Source organism: Hyaena hyaena, unplaced genomic scaffold (genome assembly GCF_003009895.1).
Source record: "Hyaena hyaena isolate Hyena2069 unplaced genomic scaffold, ASM300989v1 scaffold_269, whole genome shotgun sequence".
In the NCBI taxonomy this organism is placed as follows: domain Eukaryota; kingdom Metazoa; phylum Chordata; class Mammalia; order Carnivora; family Hyaenidae; genus Hyaena; species Hyaena hyaena.
The window spans coordinates 284,360-301,502 of NW_024080896.1; the positions used below are offsets into that span (position 1 = coordinate 284,360).

The window sequence follows — 17,143 nt, forward strand, 5'->3', positions numbered from 1 at the left end:
ATAACAGGGTACTGGAGATTTTCGAGGATGAAAAAGAAAGAATGAAGCAGGGAAGTAACCCAAAAGGAAGATAAAACAAGGGGCCTTAGATAAGCTAGGTCCCTAGGCTGAGAAGAACATTTAGCTTAAGGATTCTACGCTGCCATCCTCTCCTTTCTCATCCAGACCTGGACGTTTAATTCAACTGAATAAATTTACTGAAAAGTGATCAGGCCTATGTTGCTTCCTTTTACTGTTGTTCTAACGCTATCACACTTAGTATGGATAAGATTCAGAAAGGAAGACAGGAACAGAGAACGAAAGAGCAAGAAATTGTTAGTATGCCTGTCCCAAAATCTTCCTGGAGAAAATGGTTCCCTAATGACAAGTTCTCCATCAAGATAAGCAAACTAGTGCTCATGTCACCAGCACATATACTAAAACTGGAACAAATCAGAGAATTAGCATGGACTGTGCAAAAGGATGACAAACACATTTGTGAAACATTCCATATTTCTATATTTGAAAGTTGCCAACAGGGTACATCTTCAACGGTCTCATCACAAGAAAAAAAATTTTAACTATAAATGGTGATGGATGTTAACAAGAGTTACTGTGGCAGTCGCTGTGCAATACATACAAATATCTAATCATTATGTTGTGCATCTGAACCTAACAATGTTATATGTCAATTTATCTCAATAAAAATGATAAATAAACCAAAGACACACAAAAAAGCTTTGAAAATAAAGTTGCTAATGATCACTGCTGTTTCCTGCCTTATACCGGGAATTCCCCAATGAAATGCCTTCTTAAATTAATCTGTTCATCAGCTGTACCTCAAGCTCAATATGTCCTAAAGTGAACTCCCCACACCAGTCCGGAAAACCTTCTCCAGTCCTTTTAGGTTTCTTCCGTCAATGAAGAACCCAAACCCACAGCTTTCTAACAGAATTCTGAGAGTTCAGAATTTGTCTTTGACATCTCTCTTCCCTCCTACATCAATCAGACACATAGTCCTATATATTCTATTTCCCAAAGTATCCGGCGGTAATATTAGGAACTACAATACGTACAAAATAAATGTAGCGTCTCTTTCTATTCCCAGTGCTGCTTCCGGTCACCAACACCTCTTCACGAGATGAAGTTAACCGCCTAAGGGTTCGCTCCGTCTTTTCTAATCCATTCTGATACACAGCAGTCATCTCTCTAAAACACACATCAAGTCACTCTCCAGCTTAAAATTATTCGATGATTTTCATGATAAAGTCCAAACTTCTCAATTCCTTTTTTAAGGCTACAATGATAGCTATATCCCTTCCCAGCCCTTACTTTACCTCCACACAGTTTAACTGAACTTTCCGTTCTTTGAACTCAGAGAACGTCCTGTCTAAAATACTCTTTCCTTCCTTTATTCTTTTGGCTCTCTCTGATGCACCCTCTGTGTCCCAGCTCCGTTGTCATTTGCACAGCCCTAGTAAGCCGATTTATCACACCAAGAATTCTGCGGTTAGGACGATTTGTGTCTTCTGAGAAAGCAGTCCTGGAAGAGGCCCAAGGAACTCCTGTTGCGGAGAAGTTAAAACGCCGGACATCCTGGCGTGCTCACCTGTCACTACGCAAGCATTTGGGTCCTTCAGGTCCACCTTAGGCAGGGACAGGTCACCGTGTTACCGGGAGACTAAACCAGGAGGCCGAAAACTTGATTCCGGATGAGACCCCGCCTCTTACGCTGCGTCAGGGGAGGTAGGGAGCGGGAGTAGGCAGGCAGTGGGCGGTCCAGGGCGGAGTGCGCCTGCGTAGTGTCGTCCACTGGTAGGGCGTCTGTAGTTTAACCCACTCCTGTTGAAGCGGAAAGTTCCCGGCTGCGATGAGAACATAGCTCACGTGAGTCGGATGCACATAGCTGGAGCGCCCCCTCAGAGCTTCCAGATCCTTTAACTCTACCTGTCGCAGGTTCGAGCCCTTTGCAGCTCGGCCTCTGTTAGGAGACGGATACTTTCCAGGCTGTTAAATTGGTATTTATAAAATGCACTGGAAAGTTTAGAAGAAATTGGGCGTCACTTAAAAAGATTATTTGGGGGTTCTCCTTAGTCAAGCACTAATTGAACATTTGTTATTGTCAGTGAAGCCGGCTAGGAATTATTCCATTCCTAAGTAATTTTATACTTTAGAATTCTAAAGAATTGTGGGAGAGAATTTTATCTGAGCCACAAAGAGCTTCCTCCAAATGAGGACTGGTGAGAATTGCAGCATTAAATCCAACTCAAAACGATCAGTTTGTAGAAAAGAACTAGTATGAAAATCGTGGGTATACCTAATACATTTTAGTAATAATTTTAACTTCCTCTTTCAGCTACTCATTGATAATCTTGTCAGAAATAGGTGCCACTTCAAAAATAAATTCAAAATGGATAAAGGACCTGAACGTGAGACAGGAAACTATCAACACCCTAGAGGAGAAAGCAGGAAACAACCTCCTTGACCTCCACCGCAGCAACTTCTTACTTGACACATCCCCAAAAGCAAGGGAATCAAGAGCAAAAATAAATGATTGGGACCTCATCAAGATTAAAAGCTTCTGCACAACCAAGGAAACAACCCAGAAAATTAATAGGCAGCCAAAGGAATGGGAAAAGATAGTTGCAAATGACATATCAGATAAAGGGTTAATATCCAAAATCTATAAGGAACTCACCAAACTACACGCCCGAAAAACAAACAACCCAGTGAAGAAATGGGCAGAAGATATGAACAGACACTTCTCCAAAGAGGACATCCAGATGGCCAACAGACACATGAAACGATGCTCAGCATCCCTCCTCATCAGGGAAATACAAATCAAAACCACACTGAGATACCACCTCACGCCAGTCAGAGTGGCTAAAATGAGCAAATCAGAGAACTCTAGATCCTGGCGAGGATGTGGAGAAATGGGCACCCTCCTACACTGTTGGTGGGAATGTAAACTGGTACAGCCCCTCTGGAAAACAGTGTGGAGGTTCCTCAGGAAACTAACAATAGGACTCCCCTATGACCCAGCAATAGCACTGCTAGGAATTTACCCAAGGGATACAGAAATGCTGAGGCATAGGAGCACATGTACCCCAATGTTCATAGCAGCACTCTCCACAATAGCTAAAACATGGAAAGAGCCTAAGTGTCCATCAACAGATGAATGGATCAAGAAGATGTGGTGTATCTATACCATGGAATACTACATGGCAATGAGAAACAATGAAACCTGGCCATGTGTAGCAACATGGATGGACCTTGAGGGTGTTATGCTGAGCGAAATAAGTCAGGCAGAGAAGGACAAATGTCATATGTTTGCACGTATAGGAGGATTAGGAGGAACTTGACGGAGGAACAAGGGGGAGAAGAAGGGCGGAAATGGTGGGGGAAAGGGAGAGAGGCAAACCATGAGAGACTCTTGAATGCTGACAAAAACTGAGGACTGATGGATGTGGGGGGGAGGGGGGGATGGGCATGGAGGAGGGCACTTGTGGGGATGAGCACTGAGTGTTATGTGGAAACTAATTTGACAATAAACTATTTGTAAAAAAAAAAATTGGAGATTGAAAAAAAAAAAGAAATAGGTGCCACTTACCAGTGTCTTCTATGTTGCCATCTATGTCAGTTCTAGGAGAAATCAAAGACAATCGTCCCTGCCCTTTGGAAGTCTGCACACTTTTAGGTGTTTTGGAGTCTTTAGAAATCATCAAAACAAAAGTAGTGCATTCCAGGCCTCTCTCCTGAGAGTGGCACTTTGGGATGCACCATGTAGTTCTGGATAAACATTGGCTGATAATTGCCTTGAGTTAGTCCTTGTGAAAAAGAACATTATAACAAATGTTTCACGTGTGTGAGTGTAGCATGAATCTGAGTATGCACTGTTCTAAATAAAGGGTCCCTTGTTCCTAACTTCTCTAGATAATAATTTAAGCTATTATATCAAAGCTTACCTTAGATGAACTTTAGAAAAGGTAAAAGAGTTGATTTTTTTCTAGAGTATGATTCTCCAAGAGCTTTTCTGAAGAGTCTCTGTATCAGAAATTACCAGGAATGCTTGTAAAAAATGCAGAATCTGGGTGCCCCCACCGCAAACCTACTAAGTCATGTTCTCTGATGGCTTAGAGCCCAAGAACTTTGTAAAATGCGCATAGGTACTTGCATTAAAAATTTTTTTAATATTTTTATTTATTTTTGAGAGCGAGTATGAGCAGAGGAGGAGCAGAGAGAGAGGGTGACACAGAATCTGAAGCAGACTCCAGGCTCTCAGTGGTCAGCACAGAGCCCAATGAGGGGCTCGAACCCAGGAACAGTGAGATCATGACCTGAGGTTGGGTGCCACCCAGGTGTCCCAGGTACTTGCATTTTTAACAAGCATCCATTCCATTAAAGAAAGCATCCATACTCTATATCTTGCCCTGTTAGCCTCTGGTTTATTCTTCCCTCTCAAACATTACCTTATTCCACTCTCCTCCATGTCTGCTAAGCTGTAGCCACGTTAGCCCCTTTCAGTTCTTTGCCCTTCACCCCCACCCCAGCTGCAGGACCCTGGCTCTTCCATGTGGTCCTTTCTATCTGGAAAGTCACTTTCCATTTTAAACAAAATAATAAATTTGAGACTCTAGTCTCAAATGCCATACCTTGGAAATCCTTCCTAATCACCTGATCTGAAGCAAGCTTCCCTTTGCACTGCATTGATTTATTTGTTGGCACTTATCACTATTTGTAATTAGTTACATGTTTGTTTATTTGTGCAGTGCTTTTCTGCCTCATGTAACTCCATGAGGACAAGGATGATGTGTTTTTTGTTCACTCTTGTATATCCACTACATGTCCTTGTAAGGACCAAGGGCAAGTAGCCCCACGATGGGCTACTTTGGCATGAATATTATTTTAAATAATTGTTAAAAGCAATCAAAACCCAGCAGATTCAGGAGAAGTTCTTTACCTCCCCCTCAACTGCCTGATTGTAGCAGGAAAAGAGCTATTAATGGAGACTCCTCTTTACTTAAGAAACTTATCTATACTACAGGGCAACCTTTGTTCTCCAGACATCTCCTCTCACCTTCCTGCTAGTGGTCTTTCTCTCCTTTGTGTCTTGAGAACCCTACCCTTCTCTTAGCTCATGTAAGTATCATGTTGCCTGACTGTCTTTGGAATTACATGTATGTGTGGATTCCTCACAGGTATGCTACCAAATCTGATTTTCTTCTGTTAATCTGTCTCATGTCAGTTTGATTGTTAGTCCAGGTAGAAGGACCTTGAAGGGTAAATGAAATTCAACCTCCCAGACATCCCATTGTAACCATGTAATAATATGTCAGTTATGTTTATTGAGTGAGTAAATGAGCAAACACCCAACTTGCTTAAAAGACTTCTGAGATTGCCTGTGATTTGCCTGCCTAGTTAGCCATCCATCCAACCTTTTCCAACTCGAATCCTTCTGTCCAGTCAGGCAGTTTTCTTAGAGAGCCTCATGACAAATAATGTTTCTGATGCCAGGAGTGCCCTCATGAACCATGTGCTTATCCATATTTTCCACATGATACAAGTTCAGTTTGTGCCTTCTGAAGGCTTTCCAGCCACTTAAGTTCTCAATGGTAATGTCATTCATGGGCCATAGAGTACAAGAGTTTGATTATGTATTTGTTTCTTAGTTGGTCTTGGCTACTCACCAAATATGTATTTGAATATCCTTAATTTCCCAGGTATACTACTGAGCTACCTTGAAGTTATGTACAAAGACATCATCCCTGTTCTCTTGAGTAGTAATTCTTAAACCTGTTCTCTAATAGCAGAGCAGCATCAGCTGTTTTACCAGTTGAACAGTAATAATGAGGCCTCAGTTGAATCTCATTTATTTACTCATTCACACTTATAAGCTATGATAACACCAGTGCTCAATGCTCTGTGAAATAAAGGTACTTTATTTCCATTTATCATGCATATAATGAGGAATTTTTATGCAGATCACATCTCAAAAATGGCAGACATAACGTTCAAGAAATCACATTTCCAAGTTTTTCTGTTATTATTATTTTGGGTTGCTGAGAATGATAGCAAGCACAAAGTTTTTACGAAAATATATGGAGGAAAAAACTTGAGATTGAGAATTCCTGACATGAAGTTTCTGTTGATTACTGCAGACTGATTTACAAACCATTGCTACAGTAAACATAGTTGTCTAAGAAAGAAAAGTAGTCAAGGTCACAAGCTTGTTTGTGTGTGTGTGGCAATTTTAACTTTTTAGAGGTGGCAAAGTATCTGGAATAGCACATTATATATCACTCTTGCAGGCGAACCCAGCAGTTTAGATTGAAGAGATGAGATTTTAAATTTCTTCCAAAAAGTGGGAATTCATTTGCTTTATTAATAGTGGTGGTAGAACCTAATAATTTACCAATAAAAAGAATGCTATTTTTGAATGATGGGGAAAATTAAATCATAAGGTTTGTAAGTCTTTACTATGTATAGATTAGAATTTCAGTCCTAATCAGCATAGGCCTCCTATGAAAAGCTAACTTTGATGCAGTTAGATTTGCTTCATTTTGGGATTTCAGGATTGGTGATTTCAATGTTAAATGTGGCTTTTAAGCAGTTTTAGTAAACTGTTCAAGAAGACAGATGGGAAGATGTGGTATCTGTAATCAACCAAGCTTAAGATTGGGCATTAGGATTGTTTTCAGCAGAGAAGTAGTTCAGTTTAAACTAGATACACTGTGGTGTTCATCCCCATCCCCAATCTTCAGGAATGTCAAGGTGTCTAGGGAGGGTTTTCACTGACTAGGATGAAGTCTGTGAGAACCACTAGACACGATGTGTTGCTTCAATCAGCTGGAACAGTGAGAAAGTGGGCAAGGCACTGCTCAGTATTAGAATGGCTTTTTTGTCAACAGGTGTTGGATAGATAAGCCGAGCAAGTGTCAGGTTTTATGGGCTTTTCATGTCAGCACTATTGAAAAGACTTGTTTGTATATTGGTCTATTCAGGTGTATGTTACAATTTTAAGCCTCCAGTAGGATGAGCAGCTCTGCAGAGAATTCCACCAGTAGTTTTTTGAGTGGTAACCAAATTGTGAAGAGTTTCAGCTCTTCTAACAAAGTCCACTGTTTTCACAGTTGTTAACATGGGATTTGATGGAGCAGAAAAATGGCTGTGCTATCACTTCATAACAGAAATTCAGACATTTGTATTTGATTTTTAGTAAAAAGAAGAACATCTTGAACAGTGGGCAGGATGAGCACTTTGCATCTATAACAGGCATTTACTGTTTGTAATACTTAATGTTTAAAGGAAACTAATACATGTATCCAGATTCATCTGCATGTTGTTAGAAGACAGGGGAAATTACCTACCAGTCTTTCTAAATTTATTTTTACATTTATATAAAGGTAGTGTGAAAAGGGGAACAATAGTAAAGGATTAAAAGGCCATAAACTCACAAACATTCTGTAACAATTACTGTTTTGGTATTGAGTAGATTTTTCCTGTGACCTAAACCTTCTCAGAATCTTTCTTTGTTAACTCCAATGAAATGGGAAGTCAATTCCAAAGCAGAGAAAGTACTGTTAATTTTTTCATAATAATAACTTTAGGGGTACCTGGGTGGCTCAGTTGGTTAAGCATCAACTCTTGATTTCAGCTCAGGTCATGATCTCATGGTCATGGGGTCCATCCCCACATCGGGCTGTGTGCTGACAGCATGGAGCCTGCTTGGGATTCTCTCTCTCTCTCTCTCTCTCTCTCTCTCTCTCTCTCTCTCTCTCTCTGCCCCTCCCCTGGTCACATGCATGCTCTCCCTCTCCATCTCAAAATAAATATGAAAAAAATATATATATAATGACTTTATTCCAATATAATTCACATGCCCTGAAGTTAAACCTTTTGAAATGGACAATTCACTGTTTTTATTTTCAGTTTATTAATTTATTTCTTTAGTAGAGTATATTCACCAGTTGTGCATTGATCTCCACTGTATAGTTCTAGAACATTTTGTCACCCCCAAAAGGAACCCCATACACATTAGCAGTTATTCCTCATTCCCTTCTCCTCCCATTTCCTGGCTCTTTGTCTCTATGAAGTTTTGTCTGCTTTCTTTATTTTTTTTTAATTTTTAATGTTTTTTTATTTATTTCTGAGAAAGAGAGAGAGAGACAGCACGAACAGGGGAGGGTCAGGGAGAGAGGGAGACACAGAATCAGAAACAGGCTCCAGGCTCTGAGCTAGCTGTCAGCACAGAGCCCGATGCGGGGCTTGAACCCACAAACCATGAGATCATGACCTGAGCTGAAGTCAGACGCCCAACCTGAGCCACCCAGGTGCCCCTTGTCTGCTTTCTTTAAATTAGCATGTTTTCAGGATTCATCCTGATACATGTATCAGTACTCCACTCCTTTATATGACCAAATGATATTTCATTGTTTGGATATATTTTGTTTTGTTCATGCTTTCATCAGTTGATTAACATTTGGGTTGTTTCCACTTTTTGGCCATTATGAATAATGCTATGAACATTTATATACAAGTTTTTGTGTAGACATATGTTTTCAGTATATACACACACACACTTAGGGCTAGAATTGCTGGTAACTCTATGTTTAACTTTTTGAGGTACTGCTAGACTTTTTCCAAAATGTCTTCACCATTTTTATTTCCCCTCAGCCATACTTGCTAACACTTTTTATTGTCCAATTTTTTTTAATTTTTAATCACCCGATGCTCATAATGATAAGTGCACTCCTTAATCCCCATACCTATTTCACCCATCCCCCCACCCGCCTCACCTCTGGTAATCATCAGTTTGTTCTCTATAGTTAAGAATCTGTTTCTTGGTTTGTCTCTCTCTCTTTTTTTCCCCATTGCTTGTTTGTTTTGTTTCTTAAATTCCACATATGAGTGAAAACATATGGTATTTGTCCTTCTCTGACTAATTTATTTTGCTTAGCATTATAGTCTCTAGTTTCATCCATGTCATTGCAAATGGCAAGACTTCATTCTTTTTATGGCTAAATAATATTCTTGTTGTATGTATATACCACGTCTTCATTTATCCATCAATGGACATGTAGAATTCTTCCATATCTTGGCTATTATAAAGTAATGATACAATAAAAATAGGGGTGAATGTATCCCTTTGAATTAGTGTTTTTATATTCTTGGGTAAATACCCTGTAGTGCAATTGCCGGATCATAGGGTAGTTCTATTTTTAACTTGGTGAGGAGCCTCCATACTATTTTCCAGAGTAGCTCCACCAGTTTGCATTCACAATAACTGTGCAAGTGGGTTCTTTTTTCTCCACATTTCACCAACACCTCATTTACTAGGTTGTTGATTTTAGCCATTCTAACTGGTGTGATGTATACCTCTTGTAGTTTAGATTTGTATTTCCTTGATGATGAGTGATGTTGATCATCTTTTCCTCTATCTTTTGGCCATCTGGATATGTTACTTGGAAAAGTGTCTATTCATGTTTTCTGCCCATTTTTAGATTCTTTTTGGGATGTTGAGTTGTATCACTTCTTTATATATTTTGGATACGAACCTTTTATGGGATATGTCATTTGCAAATACCTTCTCCTATTCTGTAGGTTGCCTTTTAGTTTTAGTGATTGTTTCATTAGCTATGAAGAAGCATTTTATTTTGGCGAAGCCCCAGTAATTTATTTTTGCTTGTTTCCCTTGCTTCAGGTGACATATCTGGAAAAATGTTGCTACAGTCAATGTCAGAGAAATTACTGCCTGTGCACTCCTCTAGGATTTTTATGGTTTTAGTTCTCAATTGAAGTCATTAATCCATTTTGAGTTTATTTTTGTGTATGATATAAAAAAGGAGTCCAGTTTCATTCTTCTGCATTTTGCTGTCCAGTTTTCCCAGCACCATTTGTTAGAGACCGTCCTTCTCCCATTGAATATTCTTTCCACCTTTGTAAAAGATCAATTGACCGTATAATTGTGGGTTTATTTCTGGGTTTTCTATTCTGTTCTATTGATCTATGTGTCTATTTTTTTAATGTTTATTTATTTTTGAGAAAAAAAGAGAAAGAGAGTATGAATCCCAGGCAGGCTCCACACTGTTAGTGTAGAGCTCAACATGGAGCTCAAACTCACAAACCATGAGATCATGACCTGAGCTGAAATCAAGAGTCAGACACTTAACCCACTGAACCACCCAGTCACCCATTATGTGTCTGTTTTTGTGCCAGTACCGGACCTGTTTTGATTAATTAAGCTTTGTAATATAACTTGAAGTCCGGAATTGTGATGCCTCTGCTTTGCTTTTCTTTTTCAAGTTTGCTTTAGCTGTTTGGGGTCTTTTGTGATTCTGTACATTTTTTAGGATTGTTGTAGTTCTGTGAAAAATGCTGCTTGTATTTGATATTTGATATTTATTCTTCCAATCTATAAGCATGGAATGTCTTTTCATTTCATTGTATCACTTTCAGTTTCTTTCAACAGTGTATTAACTTTTTCAGACTGCAGGGTTTTCACCTCTTTGGTTAGGCTTATTCCTAGACTTACTGTTTATTTACAATGCCTTTGGTGCAATTGTAAATAGGGTTGTTTTTGGAATTTATCTTTCTGCTGTTTCAATATTGGTGTATAGAAATGCAACAGATTTCTGTATATTGATTTTGTATCCTATGACTTTACTGAATTCATTATTTAGTCTTAGTATTTTTTTGGTGGAGTCATTCCAGTTTTCTATATATAGAATCATGTAATCTGCAAATAATGAAAGTTCTACTTCTTCCTTGCCAATTTTGATGCCTTTTATTTCTTTTTGTTGTCTGATTGCTCCAGCTCGGACTTCCAGTACTATGTTGATAAAAGTGGAGAGAGTGGACACCCCTGTCTTGTTCTGACCTTAGGAAAGGCATTTAGGTTTTCCCTTAAAGGACAATATTAGCTGTGGGTTTTTCATATATGGCCTTTGCTATGTTCCCCGTAAACCTACTTTGTGGATGGCTTTTATCATGAATGGATGTTGTACTTTTCAAGCGCTTTTGCCGCATGTATTGAAATGATCATATGGTTCTTATCCTTTCTCTTATTGATGTTGTTGGTTTATCACATTGATTGATTTGCAAATATTGAACTACCCTTGCAACCCAGGAATAAATACCACTTGATCATAATGAACGATTTTTTTGTTTTGGTTGGGTTTTCTGTTTGTTTTTAATTTAAATTCAAATTAGACGGGGCACCTGGGTGGCTCAGTCGGTTAAGTGTCTGACTTTGGCTCAGGTCATGATCTCACGGTTTGTGGGTTCGAGCCCCGTGTCGGGCTCTGTGCTGAGAGCTAGCTCAGAGCCTAGAGCCTGTTTTGGATTCTGTATCTCCCTCTCTCTCTGACCCTCCCCTGCTCATGCTGTCTCTCTCTCAGAAAGAAATAAAACATTTTTTAAAAAATAAAAAATAAATTCAAGTTAGATAACATATAATGTAGTCTTGGCTTCAGGAGTAGAACCCAGTTCTTACATATGACACCTAGTGCTCATCCCAAAAAGTGCCCTCCTTAATGCCCATCACACATTTAACCCATTCTCCCACTTAACTCACCTACAGTAACCCTCAGTTTGTTCCATGTGTTTAAGGGTCTCTTACGGTTTGCTTCCCTCACTGTTTTTATTTTATTTTTCCTTCCTTTCCCCTATGTTCATCTGCTATGTTTCTAAAATTCCATATATGAGTGAAATCATATGATGTTTATCTTTTTTTGACTGACTTATTTCACTTAGCATAATACACTCTAGTTCCATCCCCATTGTTGCAAATGACAGGATTTCATTCATTTTCATTGCTGAGTAGCAGTCTATTGTATAAATATGCTACATCTTCTTTATCCATTCATAAGTTGATGCACATGTGGGCCCTTTCCATAATTTGGCTATTGTTGATAGTGCCACTATAAACATTGGGGTACATGTGCTCCTTCGAATCAACATTTTTTTAAACATTTTTATTTATTATTGAGAGACACAGAGAGACAGAACATGAGCATGGAAGGAGCAGACAGAATCTGAAGGAGGCTCCAGGCTCTGAGCTGTCAGCACAGAGCCTGATGCGGAGCTCAAACTCACAAACCATGAGATCATGACCTGAGCCAAAGTTGGACGCTTAACTGACTGAGCCACCCAGGTGCTCCATTGTATCCTTTGGATAAATAGTAGTGCAATTGCTGGGTCATAGTGTAATTCTATTTTTAATTTTTTGAGAACCTCCATATTGTTTTCCAAAGTGGCCGCAGTTTGTTCCTTTGTCCCCAGAGGGCCATCTCCATGGACACCTCTCAGGCACACCTTCCAAGAAGAGAAAGCGATTTTCCCCTTGTGTAACCTAAGTGTTCTTCAAATCACTTTCCATGCTGCGGTCTGTCCCCCTGGTTGTTTGCCTGCCTTCTCGCCAGGAGCATGGCAGTGCCCTCAAGGCTCTCTCCCAGCCAAGCCTACTGACCTTTAAAACTCCAGGCTTTAAGCTTCATGGTTAAAGAACTCAGAAGAACAAGAACTCAGGAAATTCAGCCCTCTAATGTTCCAAGTCCATGGCTTTGTGGAAATGTTCTCCTTGTGTGTTCCTCTGTGTGCTCCTCTGTCTCTCATGTTTCTCTGCAACCATGCCTTCCTCCCCGCTGCCACAGCACCCACGATATGTTTTTCCCCAAAACCCCATATCTGCACTTCCTACCTTCTTTGATGTGGCCTCCTCTCTCCCTTTACTTGTGGAGTTTGTTTTGACGGTCTGTAGATCTGTTTCTAAGATATTTAGGATGATTTGATCATTATCTAGTTGTGGGATAAGGCCAGCCTAGAGTCCTCCTTTTCCACCACCATCTTCCTCTCCTATATTGCAATCATTAGTTGTATTCACCCCCTTTTTTGGAAGGAGAAATTAAGACATAAAATCCATCAAGAGATAGGAATCATCTTGGTTCCACTAGCTAACTACTGGCTAACAATTACCTCTTAGTGCCTTAATTTTTTTTCTTACCTCCAAAATAGGAGTGTTAATGGTACCCTCTTTTAAAGGTTGTTGTGAAGATTAAATAAGCTTATATATGATTCTTTGTACCTGGCCCATACGAAATGCTATACATGTGAGTTATTCTCAATATTAGTTTAGTAACACCCAGACCAAATATCTTTTTGCTGGCTCTCTTAGTGACTGTGCAAAGTGAGAGAGAATTTGGCAGAGCTTATTGTGATGATGGCTGTGACTCATTTCTCTCCTTTCCCAGTCTTGACCAAGGCAGAGAAAGTTGAAGAAAAGTATGTAGTAGAGGAAAAACTTTTCCTTTTATTTTTCAAGGTCTTCTGGCTTAAGAATTAAGTTTACATAAGACCAATTAATAGGAGAAAAGTCAAAGTTTTATTTGTGTTCACAGAGACCTAATAATGAAATTGAGACCTAAAGAAATGGTTAGAAAGCTTTTATAGCTTTTTAGACTAAGAGATGATAAATCTGTGAAGAATTGACAGGACAAAGAAAATTTATGTCCAGGAGCTTTAATTAGGAATTCTAAACAGAATTTGGGCTGGGGTAGTAAATTAGTAAAAAGGAACAAGGGCTGTTTATATAGCCTTCTCAGCCTTAAATTCCATGTCTCTGGTGATAAGGATATCTTTTTATATTTCATATTGCAAGGGTCCCTTTTGGGAGATCAGAGTATTCTTTCGGCATTGACTATTTCTTAAGTAACTTTGGTTTTTCTTAAGTGACTTATTTAAAATACCCAGTAGCCAAAGTGGCACATTTGGGGACAGACTACCATTGGCCCCTACAGTTCCCTCCTCTGAAACTTCCCTGGATGTTGCATACATTCAAAGTTAGGTGGTAGCTGGTTTCATCTCACTGAACCAGTTTCTTGGTCCTGACAATAGGTCAGTTTAGTCAAACTCTTTTCCAGAGGTGGTTATTTCAGGTATGTTCTCAAAGGTAGGTCTATGGTTCAAATAATCAGGTAGTCAATTATTGTTTAACATAGTGCTGGAAGTCCTAGCATCAGCCATTAAACAACAAAAGGAAAAAAAAGGCATCAGAATTGGCAAAGAAGAAGTCACACTCTCACTTTTCACAGATGACGTGATACTCTATATAGAAAACCCGACAGACTCCACCAAAAGCCTACTAGAGCTGATCCATGAATTCAGCAAAGTTGCAGGATACAAAATCAATGTACAGAAATGGGTTGCATTTTTATACACCAACAATGAAGCAACAGAAAGAGAAATCAAGAAACTGATCCCATTCACAATTGCACAAAAAACCATAAAATACCTAGGAATAAACCTAACCAAATACATGAGAGATCTGTATGATGAAAACTATAGAAAACTTATGAAGGAAATTGAAGAAGACACAAAGAGATGGAAAAACATTCCATGGTCATGGATTGGAAGAATATAGTTAAAATGCCATTACTACCCAAAGCAATCTACACATTCAATGCAATCCCAATCAAAATTGCACCAGCATTCTTCTCAAAGCTAGAACAAACTATCCTAAAATTTGTATCCTAAAACAAAAGACCCCGAATAGTCAAAGTAATATTGAAGAAGAAAACCAAAATGGGAGGCATCACCATCCCAGACTTTAGCCTCTACTGCAAAGCTGTCATCATCAAGACAGTATGGTATTGGCACAAACACAGACACATAGACCAATGGAATAGAATAGAGAACTCAGAATTGGACCCAAAAGTGTACAGCCAACTGATCTTTGACAAAGCAGGAAAGAGTATCCAAAGGAAAAAAGACAGCCTCTTTAACAGATGGTGCTGGGAGAACTGGACAGCAACATGCAGAAGAATGAAACTACATCATTTTCTCACACCATACACAAAAATAAACTCAAAATGGATAAAGGACCTGAATGTGAGACAGGAAACCATCAAAACCCTAGAGGAGAAAGCAGGAAACAACCTCCTTGATTTCAACTGCAGCAAGTTTTTACTTGACACATCCCCAAAGGCAAGGGAATCAAGAGCAAAAATGAACTATTGGGACCTCATCAAGATTAAAAGCTTCTGCATGGCAAAGGAAACAATCCATAAAACTAATAGACAATCGACGGAACGGGAAAAGACAGTTGCAAATGACATATCAGATAAAGGGCTAGGATCCAAAATCTATAAGGAACTCACCAAACTCTACACCAGAAAAACAAAGAATGCAGTGAAGAAATGGGCAGAAGATACGAACAGACACTTCTCCAAAGAGGACATCCTGATGGCTAACAGACACATGGAACCATGCTCAGCATCCCTCCTCATCAGGGGGATACAAATCAAAACCACACTGAGATACCACCTCACGCCAGTGAGAGTGGCTAAAATGAGCAAATCAGAGGACTCTAGATGCTGCCAAGGATGTGGAGAAACGGGCACCCTCCTACACTGTTGGGAATGTAAACTGGTACAGCCCCTCTGGAAAACAGTGTGGAGGTTCCTCAAAAAAATAACAAGAGAACTCCCCTAGACCCAGCAATAACAGTGATAGGAATTTACCCAACGGATACAGGAGAGCTGATGCATAGGGGCGTGTGTACCCCAATGTTCATTGCAGCACTCTCAACAATAGCCAAAACATGGAAAGCCTAAGTGTCCATCAACGGATGAATGGATCAAGAAGATGTGGCATATTTATACAATGGAATACAATATGGCAATGGGAAAGAATGAAATATGGCCATGTGTTAGCAACATGGATGGACCTTGAGGGTGTTATGCTGAGAGAAATAAGTCAGGCAGGGAAGGACAGCTACCATATGTTTGCACGTATAGGAGGATTAGGAGGAACTTATTGAAGGACCATGGGGGAAAAGAAGGGGAAAAGTAGTGGGGGAGAGGGAGGGAGGTAAACCATGAGAGACTCTTGAATGCCGAGAACAAACTAAGGGTAGATGGGGTGGGGAGAGGGGAATGAGGGTGATGAGCATGGAGGAGGGCACTTGTGGGGATGAGCACTGGGTGTTATATGGAAACCAACTTGACAATAAACTATTTTAAAAAATAATAATCAGGTAGTCAGTAAGAGGCATCTCTGTGAGACCGAAAGAAAAACAGTGGTTAATGATTGGATCAAATTATAAGCCAGTTTCTTTTTTTTTAAGTTTATTTATTTATTTTGAGAAGAGGGAGAGCGCACATCAGCAGGGGAGGGGCAGAGAGAGGGAGTGAGAATCCCAAGCAGGCTCCACTTAGTGCAGAACCTGACACATGGCTAGAAATCACAAAACATGTGATCATGACCTGGGCCAAAATCAAGAGTTAGATGCTTAACTGACTGAGTCACCGAGGTGCCCCATAAGCCAGAACTTCTCAATTCTGCAGTTATCCAGTCAAAAAGGCATGTAGATGCCAGGCTCAAAAAGTCTTTACAGGAGAGAGGGAAAGGCAAGATGGCGGAGAAGTAGGGAGCTCCGTACCTGCACTTGCACCTAGGCATCACACGGAAAAATCTGAAGTCATAGGAAACCGTACCACACCCAAGAGATGGGAGAGAAAGGACACAGATTCCACTGAGAAAGCCTTCTAACAGCTACCTCAAGAAACAAGCCATAGTACACAAGGTGGAGAGTCCGAAATATCACTACGAATAAGAAAATAAAATAACCAAGGTCCCAACAAGGGAGACCAAGAGATACCATTCAGAAAACACTCTCTGAAAGGATAGGCCCTGGACAGTCAAAGAGTCTTCTTGGATACAGCAGCGCTCATAGGTACAGAGGGCAAAACAGGTCTTTAAAACCAATAAGAGCCGGAAAGCTAACTAAAATGACGAAACGAAAGAGCTATCCTCCAAAGAAACTCCAAGAAGAAATGACAGCTAATGAACTGCTCAAAACAGATATCAGCAGCATAACTGAATAGGATTTTAGAATAATAATGGTAAAATTAATAGCTGGGCTTGAAAAAAACATAGAGGAGATCAAAGAAACTATGGCTACAGACAGAATGGAAAATAAAAAGCATGAAGAATTAAAATATGCGATAAATGTGATACATAATAAATTAGAGGCCTCAAATGCACGGATTGAAGAGGCAGAAAGGAGAATAAGTGATTTAGAAGACACCATTATAGAAAAACAAGAGGCTGACAAAAAAAGAGACAAACTGATCCAGGAACATGAAAGAAGAGTGCGAGAGCTCAGCGA

The 17,143-nt window shown here is 39.7% G+C and overlaps 1 non-coding gene across 1 annotated transcript; it reads left to right on the forward strand.

Annotated features, from left to right (window-relative positions):
* Positions 1-392: 392 nt before the first annotated feature.
* LOC120240844 lies at positions 393-497 on the forward strand. The gene has a single exon (XR_005530736.1). It is a non-coding gene; the product is annotated as a U6 spliceosomal RNA (small nuclear RNA).
* The last annotated feature ends 16,646 nt before the right edge of the window (positions 498-17,143 follow it).